The sequence below is a fragment of the Odontesthes bonariensis genome, chromosome 8, assembly GCF_027942865.1.
Source record: "Odontesthes bonariensis isolate fOdoBon6 chromosome 8, fOdoBon6.hap1, whole genome shotgun sequence".
In the NCBI taxonomy this organism is placed as follows: Eukaryota; Metazoa; Chordata; class Actinopteri; order Atheriniformes; family Atherinopsidae; genus Odontesthes; species Odontesthes bonariensis.
Window position 1 is genome coordinate 22786156 of NC_134513.1, and position 24645 is coordinate 22810800.

The window sequence follows — 24645 nt, forward strand, 5'->3', positions numbered from 1 at the left end:
TGATTCTTTCAGACCTTTGATACGGGACAGAGGCCTGTAGACAAAATAATTTTTTTAAAAGTTTAAGAAATCTAAGTTGAAAGTGGGATCTTTTTTCAGCCATGCAAACAAATTCGGTCTGGGGGTTGCCATGACCCGGATTCGAACCGGGGTTGCTGCGACCACAACGCAGAGTACTAACCACTATACGATCACGGCCGGCTGTGGGTTGTTGTCGTGTGTGGCTTTGATGTGATCCCAAACAACTTCGTATCCCAAGGATAGCTCTGCGGCATGTGGCTGGCGGGCATGTTTTTTTTTTGTGTTTGGAGCAAAATCATTGACAGCAGAGATAAAGAGGAAGACGAGCTTTCCTTAAGGTGTGGGGTCAGCCACATGTGTTGCAAGACGACACACTGTGAGGTATCTTTGGGGCGTAAGTGAGCTGGGATACCCAGGGAGTAGAAGGTTTAAAGCGATCCTGTTCTATAGCAGTGGGAGAAGGGAGAGACTAAAACCAGCGTGCCGAGCTAGCCAGGAGTTGAACCTAGAATCTTCTAATCCGTAGTCAGACGCGTTATCCATTGCGCCACTAGCCCTTAGCAACTTAGATAAAGAGTGGAACAGTCTTTCGTAAAACAGCATATTCCAAAAGCTTTGAAAGGATTAACGGAGTTGGCCAAAAGAGCCTCTGTATACAAAAGCTTGGCACATCCTTCGAGCCGGAATTGAACCAGCGACCTAAGGATAACTGTTGTTGGGCACCTACAGTCCTCCGCTCTACCAACTGAGCTATCGAAGGGAGCAAAGCCAACATCCTTTTCATGAATCCTGTATGAATGCATGTAACCAGGCTTAAGATGCGTATCATGGGACACCTGCAGTTCTCTGCTGTACCAAATGAGTTATGGAAGGGAGCCAGGGGCTTGGGCCTGTTTATCAGTTAAATAAACACAAAAAGTGATGACAAACCATCAGTTTCAGATGCGTTTCAGATCAAATCAGCCTCAGTTTCTATCATGCATTTAGTCCTTACAAAAACATATCTGGCATCTATCTGGGAAAGTCTCCACATCGTCCAACACAGATGTTGATGCTCAATATACCCTCACATTGTCCAGCGCAAAAGTCCAGCCTTTTTGTTTTGGTTCTTTTTTGTCAGGTCTATCCATCCATTCTTTTGGCACATGATTTTCATCTTCTGTTGTTAGGATGTTTATACTTTGGGTGTGGCGGTGTGTGAAAACCCTCCCTTTAGAAGAGCTAAAAAACACAGAACATATGCGGCCTTGGCGACTCATTAAAAAGGCACTATTTCTCATTGGGGCCTGTTTGATACTTTGACCCTTTTTATGCTCTTTAAATGGGCAGACCTTCTGCATTTGTGCTGTTTGATTCTTTCAGACCTTTGATACGGGACAGAGGCTTGTAGACAAAATAATTTTTTGAAAAGTTTAAGAAATCTAAGTTGAAAGTGGGATCTTTTTTCAGCCATGCAAACAAATTCAGTCTGGGGGTTGCCATGACACGGATTCAAACCGGTGTTGCTGCGACCACAACGCAGAGTACTAACCACTATACTATCACGGCCGGCTGTGGGTTGTTGTCGTGTGTGGCTTTGATGTGATCCGAAACACCTTCGCATCCCAAGGATAGCATATGTAGCTCTGCGGCATGTGGCTGGCAGGCATGTTTTTTTTTTGTGTTTGGAGCAAAATCATTGACAGCAGAGATAAAGAGGAAGACGAGCTTTCCTTACGGTGTGGGGTCAGCCACATGTGTTGCAAGACAACACACTGTGAGGTATCTTTGGGGCGTAAGTGAGCTGGGATACCCAGGGAGTAGAAGGTTTAAAGCGATCCTGTTCTATAGCAGTGGGAGAAGTGAGAGACTAAAACCAGCGTGCCGAGGTAGCCAGGAGTTGAACCTAGAATCTTCTGATCCGTAGTCAGACGCATTATCCATTGCACCACTAGCCCTTAGCAAGTTCGATAGAGAGTGGAACAGTCTTTCGTAAAACAGCATATTCCAAAAGCTTTGAAAGGATTGACGGCGTTGGCCAAAAGAGCCTCTGTATACAAAAGTTTGGCACATCCTTCGAGCTGGAATTGAACCAGCGACCTAAGGATAACTGTTGATGTGCACCTACAGTCCTCCGCTCTACCAACTGCTCACATTGCTTCCCCTGTGATCCGTTCCAGGACAAGCAGCATCAAATATATTGATATATCTTTAAAAGTCATGTGTTATGGAAGGGCACCTACACATGTGTTGTTGTTGCTGATATTCGTGGCCAGTATGGGGATTGAACCCATGACCTTGGCGTTATTAGCACCACGCTCTGACCAGCTGAGCTAACCAGCCTGATTTTGAGTTGCCCTATGACAAATTTTTGCGAGAATAAGTGCTCTCAGTGTTTTCTCTGTTACCTATTTAAGTCACACAAACATTCTATACAGCTTGCCTTTGGTATTGGGGATTTGGATGTTATCAGCAGGTGAGTTGAAAGACTTTTAGTTCTTCAAAAAGTTGCTTTCAAAGCAATTATTTTATCATTTGTTATATGCTACAATGACTCGACGTGATAGAACTTACTCATTCAAGTCTCTCATCTTTTTGTATAACTTGAGTGTAGGCAGTATGGGGAAGCCAAGATCATTGCGCAACATCAGCTTAACTTTGGATTTTTTTACCAGTAACAGACTGGTAAAAGCCTCCAACTTTATTGGCATGCCATTTAGAGGATTTCTGACACGGAGTACAACTAGCAAAGTACTTACCAGCTTTCACCATGTGTTTATTTTTTTTAGTACTCAGTACAGTGCTCTCGATTTCTGTACATATGTGACAACATACAACTAAACAAGACAACCACGAAGGGACACGAACCCTCAATCTTCTGATCCTAAGGCAGACGCCTTGTCCGTTAGGCCACATGGTCTCACATGCGTCATCTGGCCGGTACAGGGGTGGTCTGCTGCCAAGTGTGAAACAGCCAGGAATAAAATTGTGCCTCCAAGTCTGAGGCTCTGATCCACTGTTGGAAAAGGGTCGAGGGCCCTCTTCTTGCTTAGAACCAGTTGCTGCCTCAAGTGGAAGAGTTTAGGGATCAGACCATTTTGACCACGACTGGAGGAGCTTGTTCTACCAGTCGATCTTCCTTCCAACGCTCACCTCTGGTCACTCCTTATGAGTGGTGACTAAATGAATGAGATTGCGAATGCATAAGGGCTGAAATCATCTTCCACTCTGTGGTGATTAGGCTCACCCTCTTGGATCAGGGTGATAAGCGTAGTCATCTGGAATAGACTGGTAAAATCCTCCGACTTTAATGGCATGCCATTCAGAGGATTTCTGACATGCACTGTAAAAAAAAAAATCCTAAAAAAAAATGGTAATTTTCCCGCAGCTGGGGCGCCAAAAAAATACCGTGAAATAACAGAAAATTACTTTCTCATAAAAACACGGTTATTTTCCATAATTAAAATACAGTTTATAGTTGTAATTTTAACAAGATTTTGCCTTATCTTCAGGTTGTTTTTAATATTTAATTAGAAACATTTTCACATTTTAAAACAATTAAATTACCTAGAAAAATGGTAAATAAACGTTGCATTACGAATAATAATGCTTAAATTTACGGAAATGTGCTGTTATTAATTGGTTTTAATGACGTTATTTTATGGGAAGAGGTTGTATAATAATTTATATTTGATGTAATATAACAGTATATGACAAAATAATGTGATTCATCTTTCAAAACATGTAAAAACCTGTTGAAAAACTAGTTATTTGGTTTACAATTGCAAGAATTTACTGTTAATTTTAGATAACAAATGTATATTTAATTATTTCACTTTGTTTTTAACATTTAATTACAAACATTTCACTTTTAAAACAATGAAATTACCCATGAAGATGGTAAATTAACATTGCAATATGCCTATATTATTTGATATTAGACGTAATATAACAGTATACAACATAGTTTGATTAATCTTTAAAAACATGTCAAAGAAAAGAAACTACATAATGGGTGTATTGCAACAATTTACTGTTTATTGTAATTTTTTTTGTTTTACATTGATTTCCTGAATATTCAAAGTACTTTCAACTCAAAGAACTATACTCACCTAATAACACCAGAATTATTTTAAACTTCACTGGAAATTATTCCATACTTATCCAAGGCACCCATAACTTGGTCAAGTAACCATACATCCACAACATCGATTAGAAACTTTGTCAAACTTCACTGGAAATTAAACTACACTCTATCCAAAGCATCCATATCCTCACTGGATATTAATCCATAACAGTCTGTAATTTGGACAAAGTATCCATAACTTATGAGCACTTCTTATTCCCTTCACTTGTAGTCTGCAATTTTGGTGATCAGTGTGAGAACCTTTGGACTAACTGCAAGGGTTTTTTTGGTGGCGTTCCGCTCCACTTTTGATCCCTTGTCAGGATTTATCTTGATGAGGTACCTGTCAAATGAAAAAAAAAATAGCTTTAGTAACTGTGGACTGTACTGTAATTTAATGTTTTCTTACTTTTGCAATAAGGTTACACAACAGTGTAGATAGAGTTTGCTTGTGATAGAGTGTTTGGACATACAGGGAACTGTGGAACAGTGACATAATGAAAAGATTAAAATGTGAGTACTGTGTATGTGTATGAATGTTTAAAGGTGGTCAGAGGGGCCGTTTGGCGCGAAATGGCAGCCATGCTCCCCTCAGTCTATCCCAGGGCAGCTGTGGCTACAAACTTAGCTTACCACCACTGGTGAGAATGTGTATGAATGAATAATGATTTCTGTAAAGCGCAATATAAATCCAAGTGATTATCATTATTAGTAGTAGTATTGCAAATACTATTTCAGGGAGAAGAACATAACTTTGGTCAAGTGCTTGTCTGTCCCAAATGCTGGCTCAAGTGGGCCTTGAGTTGCCAAAGTTTGGGAACCTTGTACTAATCATTTCAGCACTTGAGCAGTGGTCAGTTTTACAGTATGTGCATTATACATCTTATTTTGATATATTAAATTGACTTGTGCTGTCTTACCTCTGTAAGAACTCCAAAGTTGATGCTTGGGCTGATGGGTAAGATATGTTCATACAGTAGTACGAACCAAACATCAGAGCAAGAGCGTCACTGAAGATTCTGATATGGCCTTCACAATGGTCTGGTCCACAGACAGCATAAAATTCTCCGCTGCCAAAGTCGAGTTTCCGGTTGTGTACAAGGACGAGAGAAAATGGAAACATTTTTGTGACAAACTGAGCTAAAAGTAACTTCAACAACAACTGAATCAATTTTTGTTACAACTGAGTCCAGTACAACAATAACAATCAAAGTAATAGTAGTAATAGTTTTCTGGTTTTAATATATTGTGGTTTAGAAAGACAAATATTCATACCACACATAACAATACATGGTGTACTTGGAAGGCTCATCAGCCGACCCTTCATCTGCCTGGCTTTCAGCAGCAGAAGACTGAGACTCACTAGGAACTGAAGGAGGACAGTATGCACCAGAGACATGCAGAGCTGTGGAGTTTTTGTGCTTCCTAGATAGGTGGGCTGTGAAAGATGATGTCACTGAAAAAGTTTTACCACAGTCTTTAAATGGGCGATTCACTACCTCTCTTCTTGAAATGTGAGATTTTAGGTGACAGAGAAGGTCTTTAAGGTTGAGCAACTGTTTCTGACAACGTGGAAGTTGACAAAGAAAGGGATCCTGCAAAGTTTGACACTGTGACACGTTAGAAGACCGCCAATGATGGCAGTAAACATGAAATTGAAAAGCATTGTAATTTCTGGACTGAAATTTACAACTTTCCATACAACACGCATACTGATAATGTGGCTCATTTTTATGAAGCCCTTGATGCATCACTAACCCCTTTAGGGTATTCACTGTAGCACCACAAATACGACAGGTGTAATCTTTTGACATCCTTAACTGCAGTGCAGTACTCACCTTTTCAGTTTACTCCACAAAATCAATTCACAACACTTACCTGCATAGCGAAAGAAGAAAAAATAAAAAATTTATGAAACATGAAATTTGCAAAAATCTAAATAAATGCCATTGGTTGTGAAGTAGTTGACCTAAACTGTGTTAGCAAATCTCCCCACAATAAACTAAAAGATGATTGTTAGCTTATTCTTCACATATTTTTCAGTATTGTTTTGAATTCCATGTTGACCAGTGACTAGTGTTTAAAAATTTAAATTTGAAAAACCTTGAAAACGGCAGAGTAGCTCACTCCTGCTATTTTTTGAGGCAAGAGGAAGATCAAAATATTTGTTTTAAGAAAGAGTAACTGGTTGAAATAAATCATTACCAAATCTCAGTATCATTTATAAAATATTTGTTCTCTCTTCTTTGGAAGAAAATACACTTAAAATGGCTCACTAGCGACACCTGCAAATGGAGAAGGAGCAGTCTGCGTGAAAAGAAAGGAGCAAGTGGAGGCTAGAGGACAGGGACTTCTGACAAAGCATTTTTTTCATGCTAATCTATGATTTAGTGCCAAAGGAACCAATCAATAACCAGAATACAAGATTGACATTAGTTTTGTGCAATTCCCAAATTTCACTTTCACATGTATACAACTGTATTGACCCTTTGCTAAGCCCCACCCCCCTTATTTACTGTTAGTATGTCTGTAAAGCTTTCATTCCCAACCATGCATTTTTTTTGCCCACAGTGTATTATTGACAATGGAAAAAATTAAAAACCAAATTTTGACACATTACATAAACTTAAGCTTCCTATCCTAGTCAAAAATCATGCCATTTCAAGTCATACAGTGAAAGTTATGGCCAAAAAACTCGTGAAAATGTAGAAGAGGGTTAATAATCGATTATTGTTCATTATTGCAGCTTTAAACAAATGTTGTTCCTCTTTGTCTCCGCCTGTGTCAGTTAGTTCACAAAAGCAAACGTAATGACTCACTAACGTTAGTGGCTGGTCTGGCTGACTACTAAATGCAGCTTACACTGCCAGACAACAGGTGAAGACGTCAAGGGCCATGCTTTTGTCATCATAGTTAGCTAACATTTCAATTGACGACATGCTAGCGGATTCGGTGCCTTTTGCTGAGTAAAGTCAGAGGCATGGTGGTAAATAAAGCTAATGCTACTCAGCTTCAGTTTGATACTTGCCTTCTGCCTTCGTCCTTCCTCCTGCTTGGACATTAGCTGCTGTTCGCTCAAAGTTTATGTCGACCAAACGGGAACAGCCGCGCGGTGGTTGTTGAACTTGTTAACCGTCCGTCACGTCAAAGTCAGATGTTCAGTGTCCCTGTAACAGCCAATGGCATGTCTTCTTCTTCTTCTGGGAACCGCGCATTTCAGTACTCCAATGAATTGTCGCGTTGTTGTCATCACATTGTTCAGGTTCAGGTCCCAGTCTGTGCCGGGCATGTGAGACGTTTTTTTTTTTAAATTTTTTAGTGTGTGTTTATGCAATGTATTATAAGTATTATAAGTTCTAAGATAATATAATACATCCATGGTTTGTGCAGGGAGACGTTGCAGCAGTAGAATGTCTCCTGATTCAGACATGCTGAAGTACTTTCAAAATAAATGTTAATACTGTATAATGTTGTTAAATGTTACCATCTAGGAAATTACAGTAATTGTAGTTATTTTCAATGAAAAAATTAGTCAATTAACAAAGAAATTATAGTGAAATTACAAATTAAATAGTTATTTTACTATTAATTTCTCAGTAATTTTAAATGATTTTTAAACTTTTTTTTAGAGTTTTAAAGTTGAATTTTACAGTTTATTTAATTAAATAACAGACAAATATTTGTGAAATCACGCTACATTTGTGAACATAATTTAACAATAAATATATGTATTTCTAATTTTTTGTGTAACAGAACAGAAATATTGTGTGTTTTCACAGTTACAGTGATTTCCTGTTATTTTACATTTGTCATGTAAAATCACAGTCTCTTTTTGTAAATTAAATGGTATTTTAAAAATACAGAAAAAATCTGTAAAATAAACAGTAAAAGTCTGTTTTATTACATTTTTTTTTTACAGTGTGGAATACAACTAGCAAAGTACTTAGCAGCTTTCACCATGTGTTTATTTGGTTAGTACTTAGTACAGTGCTCTTGATTTCTGTACAGTAATGACAGCATACAACTAAACAAGACAACCACGAAGGGACTCGAACCCTCAATCTTCTGATCCGAAGTCAGACGCCTTGTCCGTTAGGCCACATGGTCTCACCTGAGTCATCTGGCTGGTACAGGAATGGTCTGCTGCCAAGTCTGACACAGCCAGGAATAAAATTGTGCCTCCAAGTCTGAGGCTCTGATCCTCAGTTGGAAAAGGGTTGAGGGCCCTCTTCTTGCTTAGAACCAGTTGCTGCCTCAAGTGGAAGAGTTTAGGGATCAGACCATTTTGACCACGACTGGAGGATCTCGTTCTACCAGTCGATCTTCCTTCCAACGCTCACCTCTGGTCACTCCTTATGAGTGGTGACAAAATGAATGAGATTGCGAATGCATTAGGGCTGAAATCATCTTCCACTCTGTGGTGATTAGGCTCACCCTCTTGGATCAGGGTGATAAGCGTAGTCATCTGGAATACGCTGAGAATACAGTCTCTGCCGCTCTTCTTTGAATGAAGCCAGATCAGGCAGTATGGGCATCTGGTCAGAATATCATGTAGATTCCCCCCAGGGGAGATATTTTGGATCAGTTGCACGGTGAGGAGGCCTGAGGGAAGGTCCAGGACTCACAAGAAATAATACATTGCTGGTCTTGCATTGGTATTTCTGTGTGTCCACCTGAGAAGAGGTGTAGATTATGTCCTGTGAGAATCGGGGCTAGGGATGTCTGCTCACATTGCTTCCCCTGGGATCCATTCCAGGACAAGCAGCATCAACTATATTGATATATCTTTAAAAGTCATGTGTTTTGGAAGGGCGCCTACACATGTGCTGTTGTTAATGATATTCATGGCCAGTATGGGGATTGAACCCATGACCTTGGCGTTATTAGCACCACGCTCTGACCAGCTGAGCTAACCGGCCTGATCTTGAGTTGCACATTTGTGCGAGAATAAGTGCTCTCAGTGTTTTCTCTGTTACCTATTTAAGTCACACAAACATTCTATACAGCTTGCCTTTGGTATTGCGGATTTGGATGTTATCAGCAGGGGAGTTGAAAGACTTTTAGTTCTTCAAAAAATGCTTTGAATGCAATTATTTTATCATTTGTTATATGCTACAATGACTCGACGTGATAGAACTTACTCATTCAAGTCTCTCATCTTTTTGTACTGCTTGAGTGTAGGCAGTATGGGGAAGCCAAGATCATTGCGCAACATCAGCTTAACTTTGGATTTTTATTTTTACCAGTAACAGACTGGTAAAATCGTCCGACTTTAATGGCATGCCATTCAGAGGATTTCTGACATGGAGTATAACTAGCAAAGTACTTAGCAGCTTTTACATTTGTCACTTAGCAGACCACGACTGGAGGATCTCGTTCTATCAGTCGATCTTCCTTCCAACACTCACCTCTGGTAACTCCTTATGAGTGGTGACTAAATGAATGGATTTGGGTATATACTGAAGAGATTGTAATAACCCCAACCGTAAATTTGACTTGTCCTAAGTGTAATTGCTTTTGTTTCGCCCAATTTTAAATCAAACATCCCTACATGAAACCACATTTAGATAATAATGATTCAATTTTTGTGAAAGAGGGATGAATTCATACCCTCTGCACGCAAGGCCAGTGTATCTAATGAGGCTTCAATTTGGGATCGAAATTATACCAGCTGTAGTTTAAGATGGAAATTTTTATGGTCAAACTTACAAGCGAGAGGACGAGGTGGCCGAGCGGTTAAGGCGATGAACTGCTAATCCATTGTGCTTTGCACGCATGGGGTCGAATCCCATTTTCGTTGGCTTTGAATTTTAAGTTGTTAGTTTGTTAATATTTCTGATTCGACTTTTTACAAGCAGGCTTTTCAAACAATGCTTTTGTCGCAATATTTTTATTTGCTTACACTAAGTTCATTTGGGCGATTGAATCTATAGTGAAGAATTTTGAGTCTGACTTCAGGCTAATGTGAAAGAGCTGTCTTTCTTTCAGTTTACACCCACGTTTGCCACATCCAGCTGTTAATCATTTCCTCCAGAGAGCAAAAGAACAAAGGAAAGATGACTGGAGAACGCAGGCGTGGATCCCACTACTTCTCACATGCAAAGCGAGCACTCTACCATTTGAGCTAATTCCCCTTTATTTTGCTACATTCTCAGTTTTTTTTAATGAGAGATGTTGAGTTTGATTTGAAAATTTTTACAAAGTAGAGGATGGTTTCAGTCCATCGACCTTCGGGTTATGGGCCCAGCACGCTTCCGCTGCGCCACTCTGCTACACACCTCAGATGGGACTCGAACCCACAATCCCTGGCTTAGGAGGCCAGTGCCTTATCCACGTGACTGTTCAAAATAAAAACACAACTTAAAGAAATCGGGTAAACGATCCTCTAATCCATTTAACAAAAGTGAAAGATTTCAGTCTTTTGACACAATAATTCTTTTTTTTTACTTATATCAGAAAAGTGGACATTGGAGGACACTCATGTGCACACCAAACGAGTTTGAATTAAGAGTGTGTAGAAAGGGTTTTAGAGTTGGTCAAGTGTCAATTTTGATGTTGCTGAATGTTACATCATCTTTTGCAGTTTTTTTTTTAGTGATAGATGTTGAGTTTGATTTGAAAATGTATACATAGCAGAGGATGGCTTCGGTTCATCGACCTCTGGGTTATGGGCCCAGCACGCTTCCGCTGCGCCACTCTGCCACACACCTCAATGGGACTCAAACCCACAATCCCTGGCTTAGGAGGCCAGTGCCTTATCCACGTGACTATTCAAAATAAAAAACATAAAAAGAAATCAGGTAAACGATCCTCTAATCCATTTCACAAAAGTGAAAGATTTCAGTCTTTTGACACAATAATTCTTTTTTCTTACTTATATCAGAAAAGTGGACATTGGAGGACATTCATGTGCACAGCAAACCAGTTTGAGTTAAGAGCGTGTAGAAAGGGTTTCAGAGTTGGTCAAGTGTCAATTGTGATGATAATGAATGTTAAATCATCTTTAACAGGTTTTTTTAATGAGAGATGTTGAGTTTGATTTGAAAATTTATACATTGCAGAGGATGGCTTCGGTCCATCAACTTCTGGGTTATGGGCCCAGCACGCTCCTGCTGTGCCACTCTGCTACACATTTCAGATGGGACTCATAACCACAATCCCTGGCTTAGGAGGCCAGTGCCTTATACACGTGACTATTCAAAATAAAAAACACAACTTAAAGAAATCGGGTAAACAATCCTCTAATCCATTTAACAAAAGAGAAAGATTTCAGTCTTTTGACACAATAATTCTTTTTTTCTTACTTATTTCAGAAAAGTGGACATTGGAGGACACTCGTGCACACCAAATGAGTTTGAATTAGGAGTGTGTAGAAAGGGTTTCTTTGTTGGTCAAGTGTCAATTGTGATGCTATGAATGTCACATAATGTTTTCCAGGTTCTTTTTTAGTGAGAGATGATGAGTTTGATTTGAAAATGTACACATAGCGGAGGACAGTTTCAGTCCATCGACCTCTGGGCTATGGGCTCAGCACGCTTCTGCTGCGCCACTCTGCTACACACCTCAGATGGGACTCGAACCCACAATCCCTGGCTTAGGAGGCCAGTGCCTTATCCACGTGACTGTTCAAAATAAAAAACACAACTTAAAGAAATCGGGTAGACGATCCTCTAATCCATTTAACAAAAGTGAAAGATTTCAGTCTTTTGACACAATAATTCTTTTTTCTTACTTATATCAGAAAAGTGGACATTGGAGGACACTCGTGAATACCAAACGAGTTTGAATTTGGAGTGTGTAGAAAGGGTTTTAGAGTTGGTCAACTGTCAACTGTGATGTTGCTGAATGTTACATCATCTTTAACACGTTTTTTTTTTATTGAGAGATGTTGAGTTTGATTTGAAAATTTTTACATCGCAGAGGATGGCTTCTGTCCATTGACCTCTGGGTTATGGGCCAAGCATGCTTCCGCTGCACCACTCTGCTATACACCTCAGATGGGACTCGAACCCACAATCCCTGGCTTATCCATTAGGCCACTGAGGCACTTCTGCTGCGCCACTCTGCCGCATGTGCACACCAAACGTGTTTGAATTAGGAGTATGTAGAAAGGGTTTTAGAGTTGGTCAACTGTCAACTGTGATGTTGCTGAATGTTACATCATCTATAACAGATTTTTTTGGGTTATGGGCCCAGCACGCTTCCGCTGCGCCACTCTGCTACACACCTCAGAAGGGACTCGAACCCACAATCCCTGGCTTAGGAGGCCAGTGCCTTATCCACGTGACTGTTCAAAATAAAAAACACAACTTAAAGAAATCGGGTAAACGATCTTCTAATCCATTTAACAAAAATGAAAGATTTCAGTCTTTTGACACAATAATTCTTTTTTCTGACTTATATCAGAAAAGTGGACATTGGAGGACACTCATGTGCACACCAAACGAGTTCAAATTAAGAGTGTGTAGAAAGGGTTTTAGAGTTGGTCAAGTGTCAATTGTGATGTTGCTGAACGTTACATCATCTTTTGCAGGTTTTTTTTAGTGATAGATGTTGAGTTTGATTTGAAAATGTATACATAGCAGAGCATGGCTTCAGTCCATTGACCTCTGGGTTATGGGCCCAACACGCTTCCGCTGCGCCACTCTGCTACACACCTCAGATGGGACTCGAACCCACAATCCCTTGCTTAGGAGGCCAGTGCCTTATCCACTTGACTATTCAAAATAAAAAGCATAAAAAGAAATCAGGTAGACGATCCTCTAATCCATTTCACAAAAGCGAAAGATTTCAGTCTTTTGACACAATAATTTTTTTTTCTTACTTATATCAGAAAAGTGGACATTGAAGGACACTCGTGCACACCAAACGAGTTTGAATTAGGAGTGTGTAGAAAGGGTTTTAGAGTTGGTCAACTGTCAACTGTGATGTTGCTGAATGTTACATCATCTTTAACAGGTTTTTTTTATTGAGAGATGTTGAGTTTGACTTGAAAATTTTTACATAGCAGAGGATGGTTTCTGTCCATGTAACTCTGCGTTATGGACCCAGCACGCTTCTGCTGCGCCACTCTGCTGCACACCTCTGATGGGACTCGAACCCACAATCCCTGGCTTAGGAGGCCAGTGCCTTATCCATTAGGCCACTGAGGCACTTCTGCTGTGCCGCTCTGCTGCACACCTCAGATGGGACTCGAACCCACAATACCTGGCTTAGGAGGCCAGTGCCTTATCCACGTGACTATTCAAAATAAAAAACACAACTTAAAGGAATTATCCGGAGTAAAATGCACTTCAGGATAATTTACGGGAAGTTGGGAGTACATACGTTGAGTTGACATCAAAATCATTTAAAGGATAAGACCGTTTTTTTTACATTGGGCCCTTGATTTCACATTATAATATGATGTTCTACTCACCCCTGCTTGTTGTTGGTCATTTGGAGCTGTTCCGAAGATATTCGCGAGGCGTCTGGCTGCTCTCTTGAGATATTCGGCCATGAAACGGTTTCCTATGGGCAAGCTCATACAGGCACAAACTATGCTGTTTATAATTTATTAATTACTCTACACTAGCACTGAAAACGTGGAGGTGCGTCGCTTACTTAAAAAAATCCGGGTTACTAATTTTGAATTTTAGCCGAATGAATAAATAGGCAGCAGGTCTGTGGGCTGTCTGTGGCAGTAGCACGACGATTACGTCAGTAACACCCACTTTACGACGAAAAAAACAAAATTACAATAACCAAGATTTTTTTAAGTAAGCGACGCACCTCCACGTTATCAGTGCTAGTGTAGAGTAATTAATAAATTATAAACAGCATAGTTTGTGCCTGTATAAGCTTGCCCATAGGAAACCGTTTCATGGCCGAATATCTCAAGAGAGCAGCCAGACGCCTCGCGAATATCTTCGGAACAGCTATAAATGTTCAACAACAAGCAGGGGTGAGTAGAACATCATGTTATAATGTGAAATCAAGGGCCCAATGTCAAAAAACCGGTCTTATCCTTTAATTCTGATGTGTTTTGAGAATTTTGATTTGACCGTTTTCAGCCAAAAGTCGTTAGCCTGGAGGAGAGTGGGGCATATGGTATCGCCGTTACAAAACGCTATTTTTACACCTCTTCTACAGCTCCAAACAACATAACACTTACGTGGTAGTGAGTAGAGGGTCCCTAAAGCCAAACAGAAGTGTCCCGAGGTCTTCATGTGGTCGGATAGAGAGTCCAGAATGAATTTAATCGAGCCAGCATCTTTCCGGAAATGCTCCTGTTCCAGCGGGCATCTTCAGCGTAAAGTCCGTATAGTAGAGAGCTGCATGTGGAGCAACACACTCTGGAAATTCCACGCCCATAGACAGGTACAGCAGATGTTGAGTTTTATTTGAAATTGTATACATAACAGAGGATGGTTTCGGTCCATCGACCTCTGGGTTATGGGCCCAGCACGCTTCCGCTGCGCCACTCTGCTACACACCTCAGATGGGACTCGAACCCACAATCCCTGGCTTAGGAGGCCAGTGCCTTATCCACGTGACTATTCAAAATAAAAAAACACAGCTTAAAGAAATCGGGTAAACGATCCTCTAATCCATTTAACAAAAGTGAAAGATTTCAGTCTTTTGACACAATAATTCTTTTTTCTTACTTATATCAGAAAAGTGGACATTGGAGGACACTGGTGCACACCAAATGAGTTCAAATTTATAGTGTGTAGAAAGGGTTTCAGAGTTGGTCAAGTGTCAATTGTGATGTTGATAAATGTTACATCATCTTTTCCAGGTTTTTTTCATGAGAGATGTTGATTTGAAAAGTTATACATAGCAGAGGATGGTTTCGGTCCATCGACCTCTGGGTTATGGGCCCAGCACGCTTCCGCTGCCCCACTCTGCTACACACCTCAGACGGGACTCGAACCCACAATCCCTGGCTTAGGAGGCCAGTGCCTTATCCACGTGACTATTCAAAATAAAAAACACAGCTTAAAGAAATCGGGTAAACGATCCTCTAATCCATTTAACAAAAGTGAAAGATTTCAGTCTTTTGACACAATAATTCTTTTTTCTTACTTATATCAGAAAAGTGGACATTGGAGGACACTCATGTGCACACCAAACGAGTTTGAATTAAGAGTGTGTAGAAAGGCTTTCAGAGTTGGTCAACTGTCAATTGTGATGTTGCTGAATGTTACATCATCTTTTCCAGGTTTTTTTAATGAGAGATGTTGATTTGAAAATTTATACATAGCAGAGGATGGTTTCGGTCCATCGACCTCTGGGTTATGGGCCCAGCACGCTTCCGCTGCGCCACTCTGCTGTACACCTTTGATGGGACTTGAACCCACAATCCCTTGCTTAGGAGGCCAGTGCCTAAATCCACGTGACTATTCAAAATAAAAAACATTAAAAGGAATCAGGTCAACGATCCACTAATCCATTTCACAAAAGTGAAAGATTTCAGTCTTTTGACACAATTACTGTTTTTTCTTACTTATATCAGAAAAGTGGACATTGGAGGACACTCATGTACACACCAAACGAGTTCAAATTTAGAGTGTGTAGAAAGGGTTTCAGAGTTGGTCAAGTGTCAATTGTGATGTTGATAAATGTTACATCATCTTTTCCAGGTTTTTTTAATGAGAGATGTTGATTTGAAAAGTTATACATAGCAGAGGATGGTTTCGGTCCATCGATCTCTGGGTTATGGGCCCAGCACGCTTCCACTGCGCCACTCTGCTATACACCTCAGATCGGACTCGAACCCACAATCCCTGGCTTAGGAGGCCAGTGCCTTATCCACGTGACTATTCAAAATAAAAAACACAACTTTAAGGAATCGGGTAAACGATCCTCTAATCCATTTAACAAAAGTGAAAGATTTCAGTCTTTTGACACAATAATTCTTTTTTCTTACTTATATCAGAAAAGTGGACATTAGAGGACACTCATATGCACACCAAACGAGTTTGAATTAAGAGTGTGTAGAAAGGTTTTCAGAGTTGGTCAAATGGCAACTGTGATTTTGCTGAATGTTACATCATCTTTTCCAGGGGCCTCATGTACAAAGACTTGCGTGGATTTCCTACTGAAACTTGGCGTACGCTCAAACCCAAATGACCCCCAACGTCGGATGTACAAATCTGTGCGCACGCATCATTGTGTTCTAGAATGCGCTGCTGAGGGTGGCAGCATGTTGGAGTAGCTCTGTACCTCACATTGAGATTTTTCTTTTTCTCTAAATTTCATTCCTGTTATTTCTTGGAAGAAATTGCATTTTTTGGACAACTGTTCCTTCCTGCCTTGGATGCTGTGCAGCTGGATTAATTTTTCCCAATACTTTTGTATATTTTACTCTTTTGTCATGATGCATCACCATAGCAACAAGGTGGTTTACAACAGGGAGCAGCTGAATAACATTGGAAAAGCAGAAATAATTCGACAACTGAAGCCAGAAATCCCACTGGAATTGAAAAGGAGGCGTCGTGGATGCAGAGCAGGAGCAAAGAGGAGAGAAAGAAAGAAGAAGTTCAAACCATCTCTGCCATCCTGCATCATGGGAAATGTAAGATCGTTAGCTAACTAGTTGGATGAACTTTTAGCCTTGATAAGGACTCAGCAAGAATATCGGGAATGTAGCATTATGTGTTTTACTGAGACATGGCTACAGGATCATATACCCGACTCCAGCGTCTCTCTGCCGGGCTTCCTGACTGTACGAGCAGATCGAGATATAAAGACTAGCAGGAAAAGGAAAGGGGGTGGATTGGCAGTGCTTGTCAACAACAGATGGTGTCACCCAGGACATGTTACTGTGAAGAGTCGTCTCTGCAGTCCTGACATTGAACTATTGGCAGTAAGTTTTCGTCCATATTATTTGCCAAGAGAGTTCACCAGTGTTGTTTTGGTGGCTGTTTATATTCCACCCTCAGCTGTTGCCGACACTGCATGTGATGTCATCAGTTCCGTTGTTGCTAAGATACAGACTCAACACCCCAATTCTTTTGTGGCAATATCTGGTGATTTTAATCATGCCTCACTCTCTGCTACACTGCCAACTTTTCAACAGTTTGTCAGCTGCTCTACCAGAGAAAACAAGACATTGGATTTGTTTTACACAAATGTCAAGGATTCATACATTTCCAAATCAAGACCTCCCCTGGGAAAATCAGATCACAACCTTGTTTTTCTCTGTTCAGCATATAAACCCCTTGTTCAAAGACTACCTGTCACAAAAAAGACTGTTAGAAAATGGTCAGAGGAAGCTGAAGAAGCCTTACAGGGTTGTTTTGATGCAACCGATTGGATTTCTCTTTGTAAGCCACATGGAGAGGACATTAATGCCATGACTGAGTGTGTGACTGACTATATTAACTTCTGTGTGGACAACACCATCCCCACCAGAACAGTGAGATGCTTCCCTAATAACAAACCCTGGATCACCAGTGAGCTAAAGGAACTATTGAACAAGAAAAAAAGAGCCTTTAGGGAGCGAGACAGGGAGTTACTGAGGAGTATACAGAAGCAGCTCAAAGTCAAGATCAGAGAGAGCAAGGAGGTGTATAGAAAGAAACTTGAGAGTAAACTGCAGAGGAACAATATCAGAGATGTGTGGTCAGGAATGAAGAAGATCACAGGCCTCAAGCAGAGGGAGGATCGGATGGATGGAAGTCTGGACACAGCAAATGAGCTGAACACATTCTTCAACAGGTTCAGTTCAGGAACAAGCTCACCATCCTCTCCTCCTGTTCCCAGCCAAAGAGACATCCCACCCTCCTCTGACCCACAGCTTTCCTGTAACATCTCCACCTCCACCTCAGTCATGGATTCTTCTGCTTCCACTAGTTTGTCTTCAACCCAATCAGGAGATGCTGCTGTCCCCTTTGCCTCCCCCTCCCACTTTTCTGTTTCTAGAAGTCAGGTGAAGAGGCAGTTGGAGAGACTGAACCGGAACAAGGCTGCAGGTCCAGATGGTGTCAACCCCCGAGTCCTGAAGGCCTGTGCAGAGCAGCTCTGTGGGATTCTGCAACACCTTTTCAACCTTAGCTTGACCCAAGAGAAGGTACCACTGTTGTGGAAGACATCCTGTCTGGTTCCGGTACCAAAGAAAACTCACCCCTCAGACATCAATGATTACAGACCTGTTGCACTGACATCCCACATCATGAAGGTCCTGGAGAGACTCCTGCTGACTCACCTGTGTAAGCAAACCAGCACATATCAGGACCCCCTGCAGTTTGCTTATCGCCATGGAGTTGGAGTTGAAGACGCTATCATACACCTGCTTCAACAAACCCACTGTCATCTGGACAAAGCAGGCAGCACTGTGAGGATCATGTTCTTTGATTTCTCCAGTGCATTTAACACAATCCAGCCTGATCTGCTTAGTCTGAAACTCCAGAAGACTCAGGTGGAGGCCTCAACAATCACCTGGATTAATGACTACCTGACAAACAGACCACAGTTTGTCAGACTGAAGAAATGTGTGTCTAACCAGGTGATCAGCAGCACAGGAGCACCACATGGGACTGTACTCTCACCATTCCTTTTCACTCTGTACACTTCAGACTTCCAGTACAAGTCAGACTCCTGTCATCTACAGAAATATTCAGATGACTCTGCAGTTGTCGGGTGTATCAGAGATGGACAAGAAGCTGAGTACAGAGAGCTGGTGGACCGCTTTGTGGCATGGTGTGGGAACAATCATCTCATCTTGAATGTTAACAAAACAAAGGAGATGATTGTAGATTTCAGGAGAAACAGGGTCAGATCAAACCCTGTTTCCATCATGGGAGAAGAAGTGGAGGTGGTTGAGGAATATAAATACCTTGGTGTTCATGTGGACAACAGACTGGACTGGAGACACAACAGTGAAGCCATCTACAAGAAAGGACAGAGCAGACTGTACTTCTTGAGGAAGCTAAGGTCCTTCAAGGTTTGCAACAAGATGTTGCAGATCTTCTACAAGTCTGTTGTTGAGAGCGTCATTTCCTCTTGCGTCATCTGTTGGGGCAGCAGCATCAGAATCAGGGACCTAAAAAGACTCAACAACCTGATAAGGAAGGCTGGTTCTGTTCTGGGGACGACTGTGGAACCTCTGGAGACAATAATGCAAAGAAGGATTTTGCATAAAATCAAGAGAATTATGGACAACCCTGAACATCCTCTCCATGAGACTGTTATTGGAAAACAGAGTCTCTTCAGTCAAAGGCTTCTTCAGTTTGGATGCAAAACGGACCGCTACAGGAAATCTTTCCTGCCCACAGCCATCAGCTACTATAATAACTCTTTGATTTAATTGAGCTACATCAACATTTAATTTCCCTCTGGGATAAATAAAGTATTTTTGAATTTGAATTTGAATTTGAATCAATCCAAGCATATATCGTTTGTACATCCCAATCAACGTGGAATCGAGCGCACATGTCAGAGCAGCCGACTCCTCCCTGTCCACGCCCCTACTTAAATTCACAAATCATATTTAAATGAGCCCTGCACCTGCAATTCCCCTCTGTGTACGGTCAGAAAATAAAGAAAAAAGACTGAATAAGACGGGAAAAAAGAAAAACTTCACGGAAAGCGATATGTCGGTGCTACTTTCTGAAGTGGAGGCCCAAAAAAATTTGTTCTTTGACACGCTGTCCTCCGGCATAAGCAGCAAACTAAGAGGAGTGGGTGGGAGAGCCTGAGACTGTCAATGCTGTCAATGCTGTGGGGTCTGAGAAGCCTCACAGGCAGACCAGAGGTGAAGAAGAAGTGGTCCAACATTAAGGTGGATGTGAAGCGGAGACTGGCTGCCCACCGCCGCAGTGTGGCCAAAACAGGCAGGTGGGGGGGGGTGACCGACTCTGTTTGAACAGAGAGTCGGGGCAACTATGGGTGACACTGCTCTCTCATGGGGTGGTGGCAGCTCATGTGGGTGACTCTGATTACCCCCAAGGTAAATACCCATGTTTTTGTGTAACTCACAACAACGTGTTCATACAGTAACGTGCAGAAGTGCGCCGGGGAAAAGGTGAGGCTGATTGAGACATTTCACACTTTACGCACGGGGTTATTAATATATGCCCACAGAGACGATCAGGGGCTTGTTAGAAAGATCTTAAACTGAAGTTTAACCAGCAAAAAACAGCAAGAAACTAACTTTAACCACCGACTAATATATATAATATAATAATGTTGCTGTGTGTTGTGTCCAATTACATGTCACTAATGCTGTTCTCATTCCAGTTTGATTTATTCTCCCGTGTGAGGCACATGTCCAAATACGGACCTACCTGCTGAAGTGGGCGTGGCCCAATTGGGATTCCCCAGATAAAGAAGTCGTGGACGTGCAGCGCGGTAGCGCGCACACATCAGAAATTTGTTTTTTGCCATTGTTCCCGAAGCCATTCCCCGCGCATTTTGAAATTGTGAAGTTTAATAATAAATAAAACTAAGAAGATAAGAAAAAGACTCTTCTCCTGGAAAACTTATTTTGCACTCTACAAATAAGAGAGAAGTCTAAAGTGTGAAACTTGTGCTTGCTTGGATTCATTCTCCAGATGCGCACAATTGCTTTCATCTAAGGCTAAAATGTTCACAACTTCAGTACAATGCACTATGCCAATTAATTTGCCAGTTAGGAATGAGTTTACCACAGTCTTGCAACCTGTACCGCGTGCACTGCTTTTGGGTCCCTGATGGTCTAGTGGCTAGGATTAGGCGCTCTCACCGCCGCGGCCCGGGTTCGATTCCTGGTCAGAGAATGAGGGAACCAAGTTTTGGCACTGTTAGTAGCGTAAACCTAAGACACTTCTGCTGTTGTTTTCCAATGACATGACTAGAATGTCAATTTAATCGAGCCCTGTCACAAATTCAATAGGACGTTGGTTTTTAACGAGTCATCCTATGCGCACCACTTGATTTGAAATAACACTTTACAGCCAGCTGATTTACTACTTCTCTTTAGAGAAGGGCTCGCTTAACTCTTTCCAGCAGCTCTAGGACCGTTGTGGCTTTTAAAAACTAAAAGAATGATCAAGTTTTTCTGATACTTTGATGTGTAACACGGTGCTTAATAACATTTTGAGCAGCAAAGAGAAATGCCATTTGTCATTAAATGACATGGGCATCCACGAATGGTACGGAAAAAGAGAAATTTCCTGGTCTATTGTCGGACAAAATGTTTTTGTCCGCGGACTTGGAGCATTTGGCGATCTGGGATGGGGGAAATTTTGGGTAAAAAAATGTATATAAATATGAACGAATTTATAAATGTATATATAATTAATATAAATGTAAAAAAATCTTTCCTTATGCATTATACACGCTCCTTGGCAAAATATTTTTCCAAGGGTGACAACAACATTACTGGGCATGTATTGTTGTAATGTCTTAAATACTTGAACGCAGTTTTTGTAGAGAAGATAATTGCTTTGTATTTGGGAGTATCGTCCATTGACTCTTTTGGGCTTTCACATGCGCGAGCATACAAACAACAGGTAAGTGACATGCTGTTTATAAAGTTGTTTTGTAACGTCCCCATGCCAGTAATGTGAGAACCATGCATATGGTTTTGATGGTAAGGCTTGTGACTTTATTGTCGGATGGTTTATACAGTGGTGTGACGTTTCTGCAGTGTGCAAATTGTTGTTTTATGTGGAAGGGTTATCACTTACCCCTTAGCCACCACGTATTAGCCTCGCATGACAGGCTGCGCAAACAGCGCAATCTCCGCACAGGGAGCGCAGATTTGCACCAGTGTGTGTCCTACTATCAGTATTTGACAACCTCTAGCAATGGGATTGCGCTTCAAATGCCCCGGAGTTCCCCTTTAAGTGCAGTGTAATGCATGACTCAACTTGGAGGCTCCTCTGTCTTTTGTCAAAATTGCACAAGCAAAGTTAAAAAAGAACCTTTCTGTCATATTGCTATGAAAGTCACACACAAAACAAAAAAATTCAAAAAGCCTGAGAGACCTAATGAGGGAACCTGGGAAAAAATTTAACATCAAACCTCTTTCTTTAACAAGTCAGACCAGGAAGTTATTGACTACTTGTTGTGTGCTACTTTACTTGTTACCTACTCAGCAGATATCAACCTTATGACAAACATAAAGAAATCTAACACACACTCTGATGATGGGGTGAGAGGTGGTAATGATCGAGACCACGCCCACAGACAGCTACAGCAAGTCTCTGTGGCGCAATCGGCCAGCGGGTTCGGCTGTTAACCGAAAGGTTGGTGGTTCGAGCCCACCCAGGGGCGAGTGTGTGCTCCAACAAATCTACCGGATGACCTATAGGTTGGGTAGCAAATCAAAAGACGTACTGGGTAATACCATCGCTCTTTTACGCTAGTCGTCCATTGTTCCGTCAAAGCAAGCCGTATCCAACGTATTCAGTTAATTTTCAATGAAATCCGGCCGATCGTTGTCGTCGTGCTCGCAAAGCATGCTGGGATTCTGACACGGCGAGCTGGAGACCTGCGGCACGTCAAAAAATTGGGCTCACTCGAGGTTTATGCAAATTTGCCACGGCAGACGTAGTGCGTTACCCAATGACAGTAGATCATGTATTTTTTTTCCCTTTGTTTATTCACCACTGAACATTTCGGGTATTGCTCATGTCATTGCTATTGCGGGCAAAATGAACAGCAGCAGTGGCCAGAATGGCTGTGCTAAAACGATTGTAGGCGAATAAACACACCTAAAACATCAGGCAATTGTGAGCATCTCCACTTTTGCAGTAAAGTAATGACCATCAAGGAATAGAGGTTCAATCCAGTGCATCAAATTCTTTCATTGGCAGAGGTGGAGTAGTGGATTCAACGTTACCAATAATTGTGATAGGCATTCATTTCAACAAAAGAACCAAATCACACCCATGGCCATGTTTTCACAACATGTCTTGTTCATGTTTCATTTTCAAATCAGAGAAAAGGTGCAGGGACAGGTGATGCAGCGAGAAGGAGATCTCCTGTGTCGCATCAGCAGCACAATAGCAGCTCTCCTCACTAGCAGATCCACATCCATGGTGCAATATGAAATAATGTTCCATTGCTGATGATTTATACACATTAATTTCCCTCCGAAACTCCGAAACTTTGGTTGATTAAAATCACAAGTTATTTACTTTCCCCCGGAGCCGTTCTACCGTATGTTCTATCTACAACTCCGTATACACGCCCACTGTAGTAGCAACACGGCGACACTAGGCATCCAATCCGGCGAGTTAAGTTGACGTGACGGAACAATGGACGACTAGCGTTAGAGATGCCTTGCAATCAGATATTTGTCGTCTTTCAGTTTCTCCTTCCTTTATTATCTACTTAAACTTGTCATGTCAGACACATTTTTCTTCGGTTTTGCCGTTCTCGCCCCCCATAGATGTCACAGGGGGCTACAGATTAGAAGATCTTATTTCCAACCATCCACTTATTTGATTGCCATGCAATCCATGTGAGCTGGGCAAGTGGGCATCACATACCTTTAGCAAAGTCTGCAGGGCCAATGAATGGGTGTGGGAAAGTGAGCCTAGTCTGACAATACATGCATATTTATGTTTTGCAGGCCTCGTTGGCGCAGTAGGCAGCGTGTCATTCTCATAATCTGAAGGTCGTGAGTTCGACCCTCACACGGGGCAGTTGTTTTGATGTGGTGTTTATAGCACTTCACCTCAGTTACAGCTGGAAACTTGCTGGGCACAGGTGGCTCCGATTATTCTCTGTTGGAGCTGCAGAAAGCCCACTCGGAAGCTCACTCACTACAAAGTGTGGAAAGTGTCAAACGCAACTTATGGGCATTCGAACCATCTCTCTTTTTGAAAAGCAAGTTGCACCCTGGCCAAGACCCATGACAAAGGATAGGAAGTTCATCACGCTGACATAATAGAATACGCTGTATGACAAAAGCACCTTTGCAGACTCTGCTCCTCTTGACATAGACTGACATGGGACAATTCAGTCAAGTTTATCCCACGTGAAACTACCTCTTTTACAACTTTCCATAAACTTTCAAAATGAGAATGAAAGCCAGATAAAGAAACTTGTGAGTTGATTGTTTAACCTCTAGTCCAGACAACAGGTCTTTTGAACAAGTAGCTACGTGCTCAACAGGCCATGTCATCACATATTTTAGTAAAGTCTGCAGGACCAATGAATGGGTGTGGGAAAGTGAGCCTAGGATGACAATACATGCACATTTCTGTTTTGCAGGCCTCGTTGGTGCAGTAGGCAGCGCGTCAGTCTCATAGTTTGAAGGTCGTGAGGTCGACCCTCACACGGGGCAGGTGTTTTGATGTGTTTAAAGCACTTCACCTAAGTTACAGCTGGAAACTTGGCTCCGATTGCTCTCTGTTGGAGCTGCAGAAAGCCCACTCGGAAGCTCAGTCACTCCAAAGTGTGGAAGGTGTCAAACACAACTTATGGGGTTTCGAACCATCTCTTTTTTTTAAAAGCATTGGAATCAGATCTTTGTCGCCTTGTGTCAAACCCGAGTTATGGGGATTCAAACCATCGCTCTTTTAGAGATGCCTTGCAATCAG

At 41.5% G+C, this 24645-nt stretch overlaps 9 non-coding genes across 9 annotated transcripts; 2 read left to right on the forward strand and 7 right to left on the reverse strand.

Annotated features, from left to right (window-relative positions):
* Positions 1-126: 126 nt before the first annotated feature.
* Positions 127-198, reverse strand: trnah-gug (transfer RNA histidin (anticodon GUG)). Its single transcript has one exon. It is a non-coding gene; the product is annotated as a tRNA-His (tRNA).
* A 307-nt stretch (positions 199-505) lies between these two features.
* Positions 506-578, reverse strand: trnar-acg (transfer RNA arginine (anticodon ACG)). Its single transcript has one exon. It is a non-coding gene; the product is annotated as a tRNA-Arg (tRNA).
* Positions 579-692: 114 nt separating this feature from the next.
* Positions 693-781, reverse strand: trnay-gua (transfer RNA tyrosine (anticodon GUA)). The gene is given in 2 exon segments: positions 693-728; positions 745-781. It is a non-coding gene; the product is annotated as a tRNA-Tyr (tRNA).
* A 1488-nt stretch (positions 782-2269) lies between these two features.
* On the reverse strand, positions 2270-2343 carry trnai-aau (transfer RNA isoleucine (anticodon AAU)). Its single transcript has one exon. It is a non-coding gene; the product is annotated as a tRNA-Ile (tRNA).
* Positions 2344-8160: 5817 nt separating this feature from the next.
* trnar-ucg (transfer RNA arginine (anticodon UCG)) lies at positions 8161-8233 on the reverse strand. Its single transcript has one exon. It is a non-coding gene; the product is annotated as a tRNA-Arg (tRNA).
* A 738-nt stretch (positions 8234-8971) lies between these two features.
* Positions 8972-9045, reverse strand: trnai-aau (transfer RNA isoleucine (anticodon AAU)). The gene has a single exon. It is a non-coding gene; the product is annotated as a tRNA-Ile (tRNA).
* A 799-nt stretch (positions 9046-9844) lies between these two features.
* Positions 9845-9926, forward strand: trnas-gcu (transfer RNA serine (anticodon GCU)). Its single transcript has one exon. It is a non-coding gene; the product is annotated as a tRNA-Ser (tRNA).
* Positions 9927-13205: 3279 nt separating this feature from the next.
* On the reverse strand, positions 13206-13278 carry trnar-ccu (transfer RNA arginine (anticodon CCU)). The gene has a single exon. It is a non-coding gene; the product is annotated as a tRNA-Arg (tRNA).
* A 10394-nt stretch (positions 13279-23672) lies between these two features.
* trnam-cau (transfer RNA methionine (anticodon CAU)) lies at positions 23673-23745 on the forward strand. The gene has a single exon. It is a non-coding gene; the product is annotated as a tRNA-Met (tRNA).
* The last annotated feature ends 900 nt before the right edge of the window (positions 23746-24645 follow it).